Source organism: Pleurodeles waltl, chromosome 4_1, assembly GCF_031143425.1.
Source record: "Pleurodeles waltl isolate 20211129_DDA chromosome 4_1, aPleWal1.hap1.20221129, whole genome shotgun sequence".
In the NCBI taxonomy this organism is placed as follows: Eukaryota; Metazoa; Chordata; class Amphibia; order Caudata; family Salamandridae; genus Pleurodeles; species Pleurodeles waltl.
The window spans coordinates 934,070,751-934,090,483 of record NC_090442.1 but is presented as its reverse complement, the minus strand read 5'-3'; positions in this window follow the sequence as shown (position 1 = coordinate 934,090,483).

Genomic DNA, 19,733 nt, shown 5'->3' with positions numbered 1-19,733 from the left:
CAGGCAAAAGAAATGGTGAGAAGGAGGGGGGAAGCAGGAGGGGCCGCGGGGGATGCAGCGGCGGGGAAAACAAGGAGGAAAACAAAATGCGGAGTGGAGGTGGCGAGGATGGTGGAGCGGGGAGCACTCGCCTTAGATTTTGCAACATTTATCTTCAAAAAATGACTTTTAACATACATGCATAGTTCTTTGTAAACCTAGATGGGTTAGATCAAACAAGATAATATCTTTACCTGTGACTATTTGTGGGGCTCAGGTGGAAGAACTGCTGAAATCAGTATGCATTGTAGACTACAATAAGCACATGGAAGGTATTGATATATCTGAAATATCTGATATATCTGAGCAAAGATTATAACCTTTTAATGCTGTACAAAAGGTGGACATCAGATACAAGAAGTTGAATAAGTATGTTATAATTGCCACCTCTCCTTTCTTATGTTGTTTTCAAACAATGTTCTTCAGTAAACTAGATGTTTGTTTTAGCAATTGGTGATGAGCAACCTTATTAAAGTGGAATCAGTCTCTTGGTTGTTTGAGGTTGAGCTAGTTTTAAAGATCACCACTTTCCTGAGCACATTCCTTAAACCCCAAAAAAGAATTTCCTTGTCAGAGATGTAGAGTGTGTGTCCAAAGAAGTATATGAAAAGGATTGCCGTTGTTATTTTTCAGAGTGCCCTTCTAATCCTGACCTATATGTGCCCAGATTTTTCAGACTCTACCACACACTATGAAATTCTAACATAAACTTTGTGAAAGAGAAGTGGAGTGTGTGGTCTCTATTGTTGTATACTAAACATACTGACATATTTTTTTGGGAGGAATATGTTAACAAAATTGCATGTTTTATGTGTCTTTAAACGTTTGTTTATAATTGTTCCTTGTTTGTGGATGTGTATAGTGTTACTGGTTTTAAATGTTTAAGAATAAAAGCATCATGAAGCCTGATAGGTGTGGTCTCTGCGTGTGGCAGGTGTCGGCCGTAGGTGTGTGGCTGTTGGTTTATCTATGGCATTTGACAGGTGGTGTGATTGTGGCATTTGGCTATCTGGGTGTGCAGAGGTTGGCTGGAACTGACATGTAGTGGTTGGCTGGTAGTGATGGCTGGCGATGTGTGTGTGTCTGTGTGTGTGGTGGGGTAGTTGACTAGTGGTCTGTGTGGGGTTTGGCTGGTTGTATGTGTCTGGCAGGTGTCTAGTGGTGTGATTAGTAGTTGACTAGAGTTTTCTGTGGTGGTTGACTGGCGGTATGGAGTTTGGCAGTCTGTGTATGTGGCACTAGACTGACATTTGTGTGGGTGTAAACTGAAATTTGCCTTGAGGTGTTTGTATATGTGTAGCTATTGGCTTGTGGTGTGTGTGCTTGTTGTGTGGCTATTGGTAGTGTGTGTGTGTGTGATAGTTGTCTTGCAATATATGTGTCTATGTGGCCAGTGAGTTTTGGTAAGTGTGCAATGATTTGCTGTAGGATTGCTTCTATGCCAGTTGGCTGGTGACTGGGTGAGTGAGTGGGTATATGGTGTTTCAATTCTCGGGACATATGAATGTGTTCAGCCCCTGAGTGGCGATTTGTTGGCTTGAGTGTTTTGTAGTGTTGAGCCCTTGGCTGGGGTTATAATTTCACTCTGTGTTTGACAAGTGAAAGGCCTGTAAATAACCAGTTAAGTGTACTACATTAATATAAATTATTTCATAGAAATCTAAATCGATTTTCTGTTTTTTTTCTCATATTCTTGTGAATTCCAAATGCCATACACTTGAGATTTTAAAGTTAATTAACATCTTGCTTAGCTGCCTTGCCCATTGCTGAGGTGCAAGAGCCAGCACCTCTTGTAGCCCACCCCATTGAGGAAAATATGACAGGTTGTGTTTTTTTACCCTATAATCTGAATATGAGCTACATGCAGAAAGGCAGCTTGAAATTGGGGATGGCAGTCTGCCATGCAATGCATACACAATTGTTTATTTCCAGCATGTTTGACCTTTGAAAATGTAATGAATGTTATGGTTTTTATCACATCTGATAAAAATAGCACTATTGTCAAACAGTGTGTTTCTGAATGGATTATGGTTCTGGTGTCATGCAATTGTACTTAAACAAGCAGAGAGTGATGGGATCAAAGAAGTGGGATGGGGGTTTCAATGTAGCTGAAGTACTGATTAGCTTCTTCTGAGAAGTATTGTTGATATTTGACCAACCGTTTAGAGATTTTGTATGGAGTCTGAACTCAAATTTATTTCTAACTTTAGTGCCATAAAATGTAACAAAGTACTCAAATTAGTTTTGGGGCTCTTGAAACTGTGGGAGGCAGGTCTATAGTAGCATGTTCAACAATGCTAAAGAGTCTTTGGGTCTTGGCATCAAGATATGTTCCTAACAGAATACAGAATGTTTAGTTAGATACTGAATGCTACTGACACCAATTGTACTTAATAGCCCTTACGATGCTTTCCAGTTTTACATTTCACCATTGGTCTAATATATTGGCCTTTATTCTTTTTCTTTAATAACATGAAATCATTACCGATGTCAGATGAGGTTCAATGTAAGGGAACTTTTTTCCTAGAGATCAGAGGTGAATGGTAGAAGATGCTGCATAGTAAATTATTTCAAATGATAGACCAAATATTTTTGGTTTTTAGGTTACTCTTTGAAAGAGGTTTTTCTCTTTCTCAAGAGCAGACAACTTGTAGAGTTGTATCAGATCATTGCTAAGAAGGAATTCAGATTTGGAAGAGGGGAGACTTGGTAACATCATCCAAGTGGTGATTAAAATAACAAATAACAATATTGTTAGACCAGAGACACAATTGGGGAATGATTTGTATTTCATACATTGTTCAAAAAGGGTAAGACTCTCACTGAGAGGATGAACGATGATGTTCATTAAGCCTGAAGTGTGTTGAGCTCATGGATATAAATGTCACCATAAGATGTAGAAAACCATATGAATGGGTTTACAAAAGATGGATTTTTAGTGTGGATAACAGCAGGACCACCTCGAATTTTTCCCATAATCAAGTGGTAGGAGCAGTAACAAAATGCTTTGCAAAGAGTCATTGAGCTAGGTTTCGATGAGGTACAGGAGGCTGAGACCTAGAGAGTGTATGTTTGAAATATTGTGGCAGACATCTAATGATGGAATAGTCTTCTTGTTTGCAGACTAGATACATGTCAATTAAATTCATATGTTTAATTCCACTTATATTCCACTGATGCAAGAGAGGAGAGAGTCTGTGACCTGAGAAGATAGGGATTTAGGGCTAATAATAGAATTTAAGGGGTTCAAGCTTCTTTCTAATGTATGGTTTATGGATGGAAGCTGACACACATTTTTTAAGCCTGAATCTCAGGATCGATGTGAAAGATGATTTTTGTAAGTGACGGTAGATAGTTATATGGGTGTGCCATATGGTTCATCTGTTTAGATGTTTGGGAAGTAGGGGCCAAGCTATATCACAGTCATGCATGGAAGTCACTTATAATACAATGCTAGTAACTCCTTTGTTATAGATGTTTGTAGCAAGGAATAACTTGTGCATCCCAAGTTGAACCAGGTAGCACTGTCCCATTTAATATTTTCTCCCTTGTCCGTGTCATTATTCATTCTAACATTTAAGTTCTATTATAACACCTTTTTTGAGCGGACGATATTATGTTATATATCAGTCAAGATGTATGTGGCAAAACATACTATTTCACATAGTCTAAGGCAAACGCACTGTGGGTTCTGTTCCTCATGCCACTTAAGAACTTTAGTTTGCTTCTGAGCTGTACAGGAAGAAGTCCAACAAGCCCAAACCATGCATGCCCCTAGTTTACAGGACCCATTGTTGCTCGATAGCAAACCCGTTTTATTGAATTAGCCCATGGTGAAGAAAAGGGAGTCTGCTTGGGGGAATGTTATGCCATATAACACCTTGGATTTCCGTTCTTGTGCCTAGTTTTTAAATGTGGATCCAGGAGAGAGTAATGGATTGTGACAACAATTTTCCCTATGGTATCCCCTCTGCCCTACTGGATACCAATTGCGAGTTTCACTTGCGACGGCAAACTGTCTCAGGCAGAAAGTGGATTATTTTACATCGTTTTCTGTAACATTTCATCTAGCTTCCTATTCAACATATGTAAGGTAATTTGGAAGATGTTCCTGTTTGATATAACTGCAAGAAAACGTTGCCTGCAAATGACATTTACTGTAATCTGCAAGTCATGTATCTCAAACCAAGAAACGTCTACCCAGGCTTCTAGTCATCAGGGGTAAAAAGTGCAATTAAAGTGACAGCAACTTCTATATCAATGCCTTAAAATAACAGAAGTGCGTAATGAAAGCGTACACAAAACAAATGATTGTTGTTGCAGATATTTGCTGAATGTATTTACTAATACTGTGTATGTTCTTTCTATGAAAATAATTTAAAAATCCTCAGAGCCGTGTGTATGATAAATATACTGGGAGATTTGGAGCTAGAATCTCAAAGGAAGAATTTGAAGAGCAAGAAACCTAATGATGCACGTGCCTTATCCTTTAACAGGTAACATTCAGGATAATTATTTTCTTTCAATGGAATTTGCATATATATGGTGGACCTCTCTTATTAAGATCTGTGGAGACTTGTATTACCAAAGCGATACAGTATGAATTTATTTGGTACATAATTTAAAGATATGAAAACTCCACGAAATTTCCTATTGGGTAATTATGGGAAATGTAAGAAAATTTAAGAAAAATCTGACGAAATAGTGCAAAATCACCTAAAAAGCAAAACCAGCATTTAATGCTATATTTTAGCCCAAAATATGTCTGTACGACCATTTTGGACGCAAGGATGCACTACATGTTAAAAATTGCAGCAAAAAAACCAACACAAGTCTCACGAACAACAGCTCTCGAGTTCTGTTCCTTTTTTACTCCCGTTCTCCCGGAATCTGATTTTTAGGTCAAATTAGCAACGTGGGCTAATTTCAGGAATTTCACAGAACAAGCATAATGCGAAACGCACCGTGAAAGATCGTGGTGTTTTCACCAAATATTGGCCCTGCCTAGGTGATTTGTATTGTAAGATATGGATATTTGTGAAACTTAATAATGTAAATAGACTGTTGTGGAGCTCAGAAAGTCAAGCAGTCAGTTAAAAGCACTTGAAAATACTTTCTAAATTATACCGGATATATTCAGTTTAAATGAAGTGGGAAAACCGTGCTAATGTACGCTTTTCCGGTGTTTTAAAAATGTCCTTGCTACAAGTGCGATATGTACTTTCCATCATATCTTGACCAAGATGAATATTGTTTTGCAAAACAGACGATATAATGGTATTGATTGAGTGCAGGATGTTTGCTATTTAGAACAGAACACACAGTGTGCTCTGTAACTAAATTATGAGTGACCTACAGAGAACTGTGTCAAAAAGGAAATTATTTTTAGACTCTATCAGTGTTCTGCTGAGTGAATGCATATAGTTATAAAACAATATGTTGCTTGTTCATCCAGTCTGGAAAGATTGGATGGATAGGATGTGACTTTAACTGTGTACCTTAATGGCAATCACAGCAGTCAGAGAGCACTGTCGCTATGACAGGGGAGCAATTTAATTGCTTTGCTTCCAAACATAAATACATTTTTATCAATTACCAACTGCTTTAAGTAGACAACTATAAAGATGGCACACGTCAGGATGCAAGACTAAGCATGTCCTTACCAAACATAGAAATAGATAAATTAGATGGGCTATGAATTGAACCCACAGGTCTAATTCTAATCAACATGATTCATACTCAGTACCTAACTGTGTGATAGGGCTGCTGTTGCAGTAGTGCTTCCCATGAATAAAAATATATTACTGTCTTCCCTTGAAACACCAAACTACTTTCAAACACAATCACTTAGTTAATGCTATAATCTATCTATCTATCTATCTATCTATCTATCTATCTATCTATCTATCTATCTATCTATCTATCTATCTATCTATCTATCTATCTATCTATCTATCTATCTATCTATCTATCTATCCACACATACACACAGAAAACTATCTATCTATCTATCTATCTATCTATCTATCTATCTATCTATCTATCTATCTATCTATCTATCTATCTATCTATCTACACACACATACACACATACACACAAACATTACATAGGGGCCGTCACCACTGTGCAGTTACATGTTTCCATAAGAAGAGCAATTTTTGCTAATAACTTAGTTGTTACTTAACAAATCATCATGAAACTTTCCAAAAACAAAGCTCATTCTCCACAGCTCCAGCTTCGAAGGCTCCTGGGTAATCCATCAAACAAGCATTTGTAATGCAATGGGTCTCGCGTTATAGCTATTAGCGTTAGAAACTCCTAACTGGACTTTTCTTGCCATATAAACTGAAAATGAAAAGGAATACAATTTCATATAAGGGAGCCGAGTTAAAGCGCTATGCCTTGAGCGTGAAGGTGACTAATCAGAACAAAAAGACAGGTACGGTTTCGCCTTTGCATAGTAATAAATAAAAAAAACAAGCACAATCGCACTGTGTAAAACCTTCAATTCGCGAAGGAGTGCTAGGATAAACAATAAAATTAAACAGGTAGTCATGAAAAGTGCTTGATTACTGACCAGCGAGATCAGGCTGCCTAAGAAATAAAAAGAAAAGGTAGTCCAGTAACCATACGGAAAACATGGAGCCTCATATGTTTTCAGTAGTTGGCCTGTGCGCTTGAGGTGGGCTAAACACCAGAAAAGGCATTATGTGCCTTTCACTAATGAAATCAAGCGAATTTTAAAAGGCAAGCCCACAAACCAACCAAACTGATGGGCGTGACATGGGTGTGGTGAAAAGCCAACAGAGAAATTACAACAGGGGCACAAACACAGCACTTGAGCGCTCAACCCTAAAAAGGGCAGAGAAAATAAGAGGGTCCCAAAAAAGTTTTTTCTATACAGATTTTTCATAGGAAAAATTAGACAAAAATACAGAAAAAAACATTTAAAAACAATTGCATGAAATTTGGCAGAAGTCTAGATATTGAGCCAGAAAATATGCTTTCCATGATTTGGTGTAATTCTGTTTTGTCATTTTAGAGAATTTAAGGCTTCAAAGGTACCACGGATCTCCTGCAAGAGTCCCACGTGGAATAATGTAAAAACATGTAAACTGATTGGTGTGTCCCATAGGATACCCATGGGACTGTATAATGTGACTGTTGCCCGCAACACAAAAAATGTTGTGGCCACTATATAGGACAATGGGATTCGATCTCTGAGTCCTCAAAACCAAAATAAAAAGAACACATAAGGGGCCAGGGTAGTGATACCCTTGACCTCCCAGGTTTGGGTGTGGACGGGGTCTTAGAGGGATCTCTCTGGGGACAAATATCCAAAAAGAAATTCTTCTGGCTCATTGCACCCCGGCTGGTCATGTGAGACTTTCGAGGAACTCCTGTGAGAGTTCATCAGGACAAAAACATTTGGGGGTTTTTGCCTGTGCACACCGAGGTGACAAATTTCCACCCTGCACAGTGAGGGGTTGGCTGCAAACTTATCATAAAAAAGATTTTACATGACATTAAGAAAGCTATAGAAATTCACTGAAAAAAACAAACATTAAGACAAATGTTAAAGTGAAGCTACATGTGAGGAAGGTAGTAAGATTAACGTGTGTTAAAAAAAACTCATAAGTTCACTGAAAAAGCATTATTGTTTAACCCCTTAGCTGCTGGGCCTTTTCCCCCCCAGTGCTGAGCCCTTTTTTGGCTATTTGGGGTAGTTCGCGCTTAGGGCTTCATAACTTTTTGTCCACATAAGCTAACCACGCCAAATATGCGTCCTTTTTTTCCAACATCCTCGGGATTCTAATGGTACCCAGAGTTTGTGGTTTACCCTGGAGGAGACCAAGAAAATAGCCAAAATACAGTGAAAATTTAGTTTTTTCCAAAAAAATGGGAAAAAAGGGCCGCCGAAGAAGGCTTGTGGTTTTTTCCCTGAAAATGCCATCAACAAAGGGTTTCTGGTGCTGAAATCACTATCTCCCCACCTTTCAGGAACGGGCAGACTTGAATCAGAAAACCACATTTTCCAACACAAATTTGGCATTTTACTGGGACATACCCCATTTTTACTATTTTTGGTGCTTTCAACCTCCTTCCAGTTAGTGACAGGAATGGGTGTGAAACCAATGCTGGATCCCGGAAAGCTAAACATTTCTGAAAACTAGACAAAATTCTGAATTCAGCAAGGGGTCATTTGTGTAGATCCTACAAGGTTTTCCTACAGAAAATAACAGCTGAAATAAAAAAATATTGAAATTGAGCTGAAAACAACAGCCATTTTTCTTTATGTTTTACTCTGTAACTTTTTCCTGCGATGTCAGATTTCTGAAAGCAATATACCGTTTTGTCTGCTGGACTCTTCTGGTTGCGGGGATATAAAGGGCTTATAGGTTCATCAAGAACCCTAGGTACCCAGAGCCAATAAATGAGGTGCACCCTGCAGTTGGTTTTCATTCTATACTGGGTATACAGCAATCATTTGCTGAAATATGAGGAGTGAAAAAGAGGTATCAAGAAAACCTTTGCATTTCCAAAATGGGATCAAGATAAGGTTTTGAGGAGCAGTGGTTATTTGCACATCTTTGAATTCCGAGGTGCCCATACTAGCATGTGAATTGCAGGGCATTTCTCAAATAGACGTCTTTTTTACACACTCTCTTATATTTGGAAGGAAAAAATGTAGAGAAAGATAAGGGGCAATAACACTTGTTTTGCTATTCTATGTTCCCCCAAGTCTCCCGAAAAAAATGATACCTCACTTGTGTGGGTAGGCCTAGCGCCCGCGACAGGAAATGCCCCAAAACACAACGTGGACACATCCCATTTTTTCACAAAATACAGAGCTGTTTTTTTGCAAAGTGCCTACCTGTGGATTATGGCCTCTAGCTCAGCCGGCACATAAGGAAACCTACCAAACCTGTACATTTTTGAAAACTAGAGACCTAGGGGAATCCAAGATGGGGTGACTCGCGGGGCTCTGACCAGGTTCTGTTACCCAGAATCCTTTGCAAACCTCAAAAAGTGGCTAAAAAAACAAGTTTTCCTCTCATTTCGGTGACAGAAAGTTCTGGAATCTGAGAGGAGCCTCAAATTTCCTTCCACCCAGCGTCCCCCCAAGTCTCCCGATAAAAATGATACCTCACTTGTGTGGGTAGGCCTAGCGCCCGCGACAGGAAATGCCCCAAAACACAACGTGGACACATCACAGAAAACAGAGCTGTTTTTTGCAAAGTGCCTACCTGTAGATTTTGGCCTCTAGCTCAGCCGGCACCTAGGGAAACCTACCAAACCTGTACATTTTTGAAAACTAGAGACCTAGGGGAATCCAAGATGGGGTGACTCGCGGGGCTCTGACCAGGTTCTGTTACCCAGAATCCTTTGCAAACCTCAAAAAGTGGCTAAAAAAACAAGTTTTCCTCACATTTCGGTGACAGAAAGTTCTGGAATCGGAGAGGAGCCTCAAATTTCCTTCCACCCAGCGTCCCCCCAAGTCTCCCGATAAAAATGATACCTCACTTGTGTGGGTAGGCCTAGCGCCCGCAACAGGAAATGCCCCAAAACACAACGTGGACACATCACAGAAAACAGAGCTGTTTTTTGCAAAGTGCCTACCTGTAGATTTTGGCCTCTAGCTCAGCCGGCACCTAGGGAAACCTACCAAACCTGTACATTTTTGAAAACTAGAGACCTAGGGGAATCCAAGATGGGGTGACTCGCGGGGCTCTGACCAGGTTGTGTTACCCAGAATCCTTTGCAAACCTCAACAAGTGGCTAAAAAAACAAGTTTTCCTCACATTTCGGTGACAGAAAGTTCTGGAATCGGAGAGGAGCCTCAAATTTCCTTCCACCCAGCGTCCCCCCAAGTCTCCCGATAAAAATGATACCTCACTTGTGTGGGTAGGCCTAGCGCCCGCGACAGGAAATGCCCCAAAACACAACGTGGACACATCACAGAAAACAGAGCTGTTTTTTGCAAAGTGCCTACCTGTAGATTTTGGCCTCTAGCTCAGCCGGCACCTAGAGAAACCTACCAAACCTGTACATTTTTGAAAACTAGAGACCTAGGGGAATCCAAGATGGGGTGACTCGCGGGGCTCTGACCAGGTTCTGTTACCCAGAATCCTTTGCAAACCTCAAAAAGTGGCTAAAAAAACAAGTTTTCCTCACATTTCGGTGACAGAAAGTTCTGGAATCGGAGAGGAGCCTCAAATTTCCTTCCACCCAGCGTCCCCCCAAGTCTCCCGATAAAAATGATACCTCACTTGTGTGGGTAGGCCTAGCGCACGCGACAGGAAATGCCCCAAAACACAACGTGGACACATCACAGAAAACAGAGCTGTTTTTTGCAAAGTGCCTACCTGTAGATTTTGGCCAATAGCTCAGCCGGCACCTAGGGAAACCTACCAAACCTGTACATTTATGAAAACTAGAGACCTAGGGGAATCCAAGATGGGGTGACTCGCGGGGCTCGGACCAGGTTCTGTTACCCAGAATCCTTTGCAAACCTCAAAAAGTGGCTAAAAAAACAAGTTTTCCTCACATTTCGGTGACAGAAAGTTCTGGAATCGGAGAGGAGCCTCAAATTTCCTTCCACCCAGCGTCCCCCCAAGTCTCCCGATAAAAATGATACCTCACTTGTGTGGGTAGGCCTAGCGCCCGCGACAGGAAATACCCCAAAACACAACGTGGACACATCACAGAAAACAGAGCTGTTTTTTGCAAAGTGCCTACCTGTAGATTTTGGCCTCTAGCTCAGCCGGCACCTAGGGAAACCTACCAAACCTGTGCATTTCTGAAAACTAGAGACCTAGGGGAATCCAAGGAGGGGTGACTTGCGGGGCTCGGACCAGGTTCTGTTACCCAGAATCCTTTGCAAACCTCAAAAAGTGGCTAAAAAAACAAGTTTTCCTCACATTTCGGTGACAGAAAGTTCTGGAATCTGAGAGGAGCCACAAATTTCCTTCCACCCAGCGTTCCCCCAAGCCTCCCGATAAAAATGATACCTCACTTGTGTGGTTAGGCCTGGTGCCTGCGACAGGAATAGATCACACAACGGTCAATGTTGGTCCTTACGTGAGGCAGCTGTTGACCCTGGGGTGATCCATTCCTGACACAGACACTAGGTGTAGGCACTCAAGTGGGGTAGTGTTTTTATCAGGACAGGTGAGGAGTCACTGGGTGGTAGGAATATTGTGGATCCCAGCATATTCCTGTAGTTTGTGTGACAGAAATGCGAGAAAAATTTAGTTTTTTTTCAACATTTCAGCTTTGCAGGGTATTCTGGGTAAGAAAACTTTGGGGAAGCCAGACAAGTCACACCTCTGTGGACTCCCCCGAATGTCTAGTTTCCAGAAATGTTTGGGTTTAGTGTGTTTCTCTATATGGCCGCCGAATCCAGAACCAAAAACACAGGTGCCTGCCTTACAAAACCAGTTTGTTTTGCCATGGATAATTTTGATGTCTCCACAATATGATTTGGGTGGTGGAATTTGGGGCTGAACTAAATTGGGGAGCTCCCAAGAGAGCACTCTCTCTCTGCTTGCCGCCGCATTCACCTGCTCTCTGGGTTGACCTAACCCACTATTACCCAGTTGCACAAACAGCTTGCGAAGGGACAGCAGGACTGTCCTCATCACCTCCCTCATAATGTACTGGAAGAGGAGTTATCGAATGGGACTCCTCTGACTGAAAAATCACTCCCAGAGTCTGCGCCATTGTCCTATCCCTCAGATGCTGTCTCAGTATCTGATGTCTCAGTCTCTGATCCTATGTCAGAGCGGTCCTCTATAACCCGAGTGTAGGCAGCAGTCATCCATCAAGATGCCATCTCTGCTATTGGCTAAACTGTTGCTCTAAAACACTAGCCTACGTAGACAGTCACAAAATCGATGGTGTGTGAGATACGTGCAACAGTAGAGGCCACCTTACCTGCGCTTCTTCCCTCAATCAGCACGTACTTTCAAGACACTCAAAAAACACCTTGTCACATACCATTCGTCACAGTCTTTAGCACCTCCTGCGCCCAGTCCAACAATCATTATTGGTGCTCCCACTCCCTCCTCCTCGGATTCCCTCATTACCACCCAGCAAAAGTGCCCTTCATCTCTCCATAGACTTTGCTAATGTACTCAGCTATTTACATAAAATACAGATTTGCTCTTTGCAGTAGGCATATAAACCTTCTGCGCTTCTTTATGGCACTAAAACTGCCACTAGACAAGTCAGACCCTTTTCCCCCCAGGGAAACCACACACATATTGACAAAAGTGATATATATATGACAGCCAATCACCTGAAACTCAACTCAAGCAAAACCGAAATAATCCTCTTTGGCCCACACAAAAACACCTGGGACCCCTCATGGTGGCCCACCACGCTAGGCCCTGCACCCACCCCCGCCAACCACGCACGCAACCTCAGCATCATCCTAGACTCCTCCCTCTCGATGACCCAACAAATCAACGCTCTCACCTCCTCATGCTTCAACACACTCCGTATACTGAAAAACATTCAAATGGATCCCCACAGAGACCAGAAAAACTGTCACTCACGCACACATCAGCAGCAGGCTTGATTACGGAAACGCCCTCTACGCCGGCACCACTCTAAAACTCAAGCGCAAACTACACGCATCTAGAACTCAGCAGCACGACTCATCCTCGACCTCCGCCGACACGAACACATCTCTCCACACCTCAAATCCCTCCACTGGCTCCCCATTGACAAAAGGATCACCTTCAAGATCCTCATCCTCGCACACAAATCACTCCACAACACAGGCCCTGCCTACCTCAACGAGAGTCACCTTCCACACCCCCACACGAAACGTCCGCTCAGCTGACCTCTCTCTCGCCTCTGTCCCCGCATCAAACACACCACCACCGGGGGCAGATCCTTCTCCTACCTTGCACCCAAAACCTGGAACGCCCTCACAACCCACCTTCGCAAGACCCAAAGCCTACTTCTTTTCAGGAAGGGCCTCAAAACCTGGCTTTTCGAACAGTGAACCTCCCAGCCCCTTTCCCTCCCCCCGCCCCCCCCAAGCGCCTTGAGACCCTCACAGGTGAGTAGCACACTTTATAAATCTCTTTGGTATATATAGATCTACTTCTATATATATATATATATATATCTATGTACATGGATATATCTATAGATATATCCATGTACATAGATATATCTATCTACATAGATATATAAATATAGATCTATATATAGATCTATTTTTTTTAGTTGTTGTATGGTTTCCTTGGGGGCCAAAATGGCCCCCAGGGAAACCCTACAACATCTAAAAAAAAAATTGCCCCCACAGGAGGTCACCCTGCCCACGGGCGACCCCCTGTCATTTTATTTTATTTTTATTATTTAAAAAAAAAAAAAAAAAACAATCCCCTGGGGGGGGGGGGGGTGGCGCGATCGCGCACCCCCCCCCCCCCCCAGGGGGCACCTACCTTTTTTTTTTTTATTAATTATGCCCCCGGGGGGGGGGCGGCCCGTTTTCCGAGGGGGCCGCCCCCCCAAAGTGAAATCCCTGGCGTCTAGTGGTGTTTCCTGGCCCCCGATCGCAGCTGTGCTGCGATCTGGGGCCAGAAACAGTTTGAGAAGGCCTCGTAAGAGAGAGAGTCTCCCCTTTCTTACGAGGCCTTTTCAAAGTGTTTCCTGGCCCCCCGAGCACAGCTGCGACCGGGGGGCCAGGAAACACTTTCAGGAAGGCCTCGTAAGAAAGGGGAGACACTCCCCTTTCTTACGAGGCCTTCCCGAACGTGAGAAAGGCCGTTTTCCCCATCAAAGCAGGAAGCGGCCGCAAGGCTGCTTCCTGCTTTGATGGGGAAAACACCTTTGCAACGTCAGCGCGCCGCGAGGCGCGCTGACGTCACAAAGGGGCGGGTGGGGGGGTGGGGGGAGACACGGAAGCTTCCGTGTCTCCCGGGGGGGGTTTAAAAAAAAAATAAAATCCTCGGGTGCAACGCACCCGAGGATTTATTGATACCCTTCCTGGTGTCGGCCACTGGTCGTGACCCGCACCAGGGAGGGTGTGTGGCCGTCGGCCAGTGGCCGACGCCCGCACCTAACAGGTTAAGATCATAAAATCAGAGAAATTTGTTGTTCTAAGTAACTGACACAAGTATAATAACTTGTGCCGCTGTGATTCACTGCTTATGACCTCATAAATTAAATCACTGATGGCATTTGAAATCTATGGTGGTGCAAGTCACACATAAACTCACTCAGATATTAGAGATATTTGCATTTCAAAAGGGTGCTATTAATATAATGTTAACTTCATAGGTATTTGAACTATTAAACGTATGCATATTGAAGGCTTTGTGCAGGTTGTTCAATGAGCGAGGACTACCATAGTCCCATTGCACAGGGACTGTTTGAATGTGGTGAAGGTTGCTGGGCACGCCCATAGGCAGTGCACAGCAGATTCAGTGGAATGGGGGCTAGGTGCAGGGCCAGGCCATACAAAACTGCTTCAGGTAAGATGCACGCTGGTGCCAGGCCGGGATCTGAGCCAGACCCTCCACCAACAGGTTATACACAGTGCAAAAGGCTGTGTGCACTTCGTGGGTCTAGACCAGTGCAATTGCATATCTAAGTGGTTTATAGTGTGAACATTGTATTATGATGCCCCACCAATTTTACATTTTTAAGGGAATCCCAAAGCATTTTACCAATTGTTACTTTTGACCTTTGAGCAGTTAAGCTTTGAACTCTGTTACCCACCTTTTTCAGTGAATGGCTGTGTGGAAAAGTGATGTACACGGGGACAGCAGAACTGTTAAAGCTAGTCTCAACCAGTCTCATCTAACATACCAAGGGCTGAAATAGAATAGAATGGTACGTCATTATATCAGGGAACATTTTGCTAAGACCCAGACATCAGGTCTCAAGTGCCAGCTCAGGTTCAAATAGCAGAGGTATAAAAAAGCCATCTAATAGTATGACTTTAGTATGGCTTGGAAGATTTAGTTATTGATGTGTACGAACTTGCACAGCTATCTGCATTTGTCTAGACAGTGCCATGTCTGTCTACTACCATGAAAACTAGTTCCTCTGAAGAAATGAGCCATGTCCCTCATATTGTTTATTTCACTCCCATCTCCAGTGGCCACTTTATAGGATTGCTCTATGAAGGGAAACGTAAACACATAGAACCTCATCTTCTCAAAACAAAATAGCAAATTAAACAATGTACAATTGTCATCTAACACAGATCCCTGTGTAAGCAATGCTTACCAATGAATGCTATAGATGTGCCTTAATTATCCAAGCAGTGTTGTCACAAATAAATCAGTAGCACAGATGCAAAGTACATATCCTCTTTCAGGCTGTCAAAGGTGTGCTTGTTTGCATTGTTTCCTTTAAGTCAGTTCAGCCAAAGAGGTCACAATGCACCTATACCCCTTCACAAATCTACTGTACTATCCTGGAAGATCTACAGAAGACCCTCCCCTAAGTCTGGCCCCTCTGGGGCTCCAAAGGTACAATAGGCTGGATATTGGGTCGCAAACCTATTGAAGACTAATGACAGCCTGATAAATAAGGGAAACAGCAACCTTGTACTGTATTCTACTTACTTGGTTTGATAGTCAAGCCTGCCTCTTCAGGAAGAATTGTCACTTTAAAGAAGTGCCTCATGTTGTCTATGAATGCAGCTATTTAAGTTGTACTTTTACACAACACAAATATACTCAAGTCCAGTTAGGTCCTGATGGACAGGACTATGAAAGGCTGCTGGTTTATTCCTCAAAACAAAATATTGCCCTCAGGAGCTGAACATTCAAATAATTCATTTGCATCCTTGATTAAGACTATATGATAGTGCACACAGTTGAATCAAAGGCAGTCAAGAACTTGGTGCCCCTAGTATATCAATGAGTTATCTAACTAAATGTTTTGGATGTACATATCTTTCTGATAAACTTAAGTACCCTGTAATTCAGACAATGAGGTAGGTCTGGAGATCCCCTATGAGGGATGGCCAATGAATATCAGAAGGCTATGTAAGCCCTCAATTTAGCATCATGGTGAACTTCTGATATATGTTGGTCATTGTTAGGAACTGTGTTACTGGTTGACTGGAGTGTAAGATTGGTCAAACTGCAACCACAATCCTTGTTAGGGACGGGCACAAGCAAACCCCAAATTAACCTATGCCCAAACCCCTGGTAGCTTGGCACAGAACAGTCAGGATAAACTTAGGTGTAAAGTGTAAAGTATCTGTGCAACACTTAAAACAGTGAAAGCACCACACAAAAGCAGCTCACACCAGGTTAGAGAAATATAGAATAATTTCATAAATAAAACAAGAATAAGATGACAAAGAGCCAATTGGTTGAACCAGTTATGAATTTTTAAATAATAAGCCTTAAAATAGCACCTAAAAGCAGAAAGAGGCAACCATCACTATCAGGATGTGCGGGACTAGTTCAAAGTCAAAGGTTTAGGCAGAAGACGCTGGAGCGCAGGTCAAATACAGTCCTAGATTAGTCAAACTGAAGTTTTACCTCCTCAAGTTTTGTGCCAAGTGTTAGAAATAGGGTCTTTGGTTGACATTCAGGTTACCCCCTGTTCAAGCAAGGACCCTCACTCTAGTCAGGGTAAAAGAGAATCACCCTCAGCTAACCCCTGCTTATCCCCTTGGTAGCTTGGCGGTGCAGTAGGCTTAACTTCAGAGTGCTAGGTGTAAAGTATTTGTACCAACACACACAGTAACTTAATGAAAACACTACAAAATGACACAACACCAGTTTAGAAAAATAGGAATTATTTATCTAAACAAAACAAGACCAAAATGACAAAAATCCGACATACACAAGTCAAGTTATGAATTTTTAAAGACTAAAAATGAAAAATAGCGGTTAGAAACACAAAATGCTTTGATGAGGTGTTAACATGGCGTTGTGACGGAGTCTTTCCCAACAAGACGACACCAGCAGTGCCTGACACGGAGTCGCGTAGACCCCCAGGTACAGTACCTTGGTGAAGAAATGAAAACGAGCCGATGCGCGAAGTCGGGATCGTGGCGTCTGGGTGAAACGTTGAATCCGCGCCCTTCGAGCGGCTCCGGTCACGACGTGGTGCGGCGACTTCCTCGGAGTCGCAGACTTTAGCGGGGCTGCGGTGGGCCTGCAAAGGTCATTGCGTTCCACCGAAGATCACGGAGTCGGTTGCAGGTGGCGTCACCGGATTCAGGAGCGGCGTCGGTCCGAAGTCATCCGAAGTTGATTTCCTTGGATTTCCACCAGCTTTCCTTTCAAGGGCCCAAGGACTGGATAGGGTACCACTTGTCAGAGCAGGAGTCTCTCCAGAGACTCCAGGTGCTGGCAGAGAGAAGTCTTTGCTGTCCCTGAGACTTCAAACAACAGGAGGCAAGCTCTAAATCAAGCCCTTGGAGATTTCTTCACAAGATGGAAAGCACACAAGTCCATTCTTTGCCCTCTTACTCTGGCAGAAGCAGCAACTGCAGGATAGCTCCACAAAGCACAGTCACAGGCAGGGCAGCACTTCTCCTCAGCTCTTCAGCTCTTCTCCAGGCAGAGGTTCCTCTTGATGTCCAGAAGTTATCTAAAGTCTGTGGTTTTGGATGCCCCTCTTATACCCAATTTCTCCTTTGAAGTAGGCCTACTTCAAAGTAAAGTCTCTTTTGAATGCAAAATCCTGCCTTGCCCAGGCCAGGCCCCAGACACTCACCAGGAAGATGGAGACTGCATTGTGTGAGGACAGGCACAGCCCTTTCAAGTGTAAGTGACCACTCCTCCTCTCCCTCCTAGCACACATGGCTCATCAGGAAATGCAGACTGCACCCCAGCTCCTTTTGTGTCACTGTCTAGTGTGAGGTGCAACCAGCCCAACTGTCAAACTGACCCAGACAGGGAATCCACAAACAGGCAGAGTCACAGAAATGGTTTAAGCAAGAAAATGCTCACTTTCAAAAAACGGCATTTTCAAACACACAATCTTAAAATCAACTTTACTAAAAGATGTATTTTTAAATTGTGAGTTCAGAGACCCCAAACTCCACATGTCCATCCGCTCCCAAAGGGAATCTACACTTTAATCAGATTTAAAGGTAGCCTCTATGTTAACCTATGAGAGGGACAGTCCTTGCAACAGTGAAAAACGGATATAGCAATATTTCACTGTCTGGACATATAAAACACATTACTAAATGTCCTACCTTAACCATTCACTGCACCCTGCCCTTGGGGCTACTTAGGGCCTACCTTGGGGGTGCCTTACTTGTAAGAAAAGGGAAGTTTTAGGCCTGGCAAGTAGGTACACTTGCCAAGTCGAATTTACAGTTAAACCTGCACACACAGACACTGCAGTGGCAGGTCTGAGACATGATTACAGAGCTGCTTATGTGGGTGGCACAAACAGTGCTGCAGGATCACTAGTAGCATTTGATTTACAGGCCCTGGCACCTCTAGCTCACTTACTAGTAAATCAAATATGCCAATCATGGATAAGCCAATTACATACAATTTTACACAGAGAGCATATGCACTTTAGCACTGGTTAGCAGTGGTAAAGTGCTCAGAGTTCAAAAGCCAACATCAACAGGTCAGAAAAAAATAGGAGGCAGGAGGCAAAAAGATTGGGGATGACCCTGCATAATCAAAAAAGTCCAACACCAAGCATCCCATTTGCAGCACAAGAAGCAAAGTGAGTGTCATGGACAGTAGCCAGAGTGGTGCGCAGAGCAGGCCAGGTCTCACAGATGGTGGCCTGCAGCTTCCCATTGGCAGTCTCCTGCGGACTGTTAATGCTGCTGTGTGAAGAGTTGGGCTGTCAGCAGCTCATGGTGAATGCTGAATTTCAGTGCAATGCAGCCCAGTCTCAGTGTGAATAGGCATGTTCATGGTTGCAAAGAGCCCAAAAGCTTCATTTAAAGAGGTTTCAGTCACACCAAGGGTCCTGGACCTGAGAAGCACCACTTGAGAGTAAGGATCTCTCTGCACCTGGGTTAAGGAGCTGGTTCAGGAGCCTTTTATGTCCCTGAGGCTCAGATCAGGAGGCCAGCAGACTAGTAATTTGAGTCACTCTGCGGTTATTGGATTCAAAACTAAGTTGCAGGTCCAGTTCTTCTTCCCCAGGCAAGAGGGCAGCAGGCACTGGGTCAGCACAGCATGGCAACAGTTTTTTAAAGCAGCAGTCTGGCAGAGTTGCAGTCCTTGTGGCAGCCTCACAGTCCATCTTTCCTAGCAGAGTATCTAGAGGTCCAAAAGTGTACTAAAGTGGTGGTATCTGCAGTCCTTCTTTTATGCACAGTCATGCATCTGAAGTGGGAAGAAACTTCTAGAAGCATGCTTTTGACGTGCATGACTTCCTGGCCTTGTTTACAGACTAACTACAGGGGGTATGCACTCCTTTGTGTGGAGGCCTATTCAGCTGTAAGTTGGTGGGTGCCTAGCTCCTCCATTCGCATTCTTCCACGGATGGCCAATCCAGTCATCATGCCTAAGCTCCCACAGTATGTGGCTGTCTCGGGGGTATACAAAAATCCCAACTGTCACCCACTCAGCAAGGTGGCCCAGAGACAGGCTTCAGGCACTGGTTAGGACAAGAATATGGCTTTCTAGAAGTGCCATTTTCAGATTTGTTATTTAAAATGTGACTTCTCCACAAGTCGGGATTTTAAATTAAGAACCAGAGACACCAATCAGTGGACATT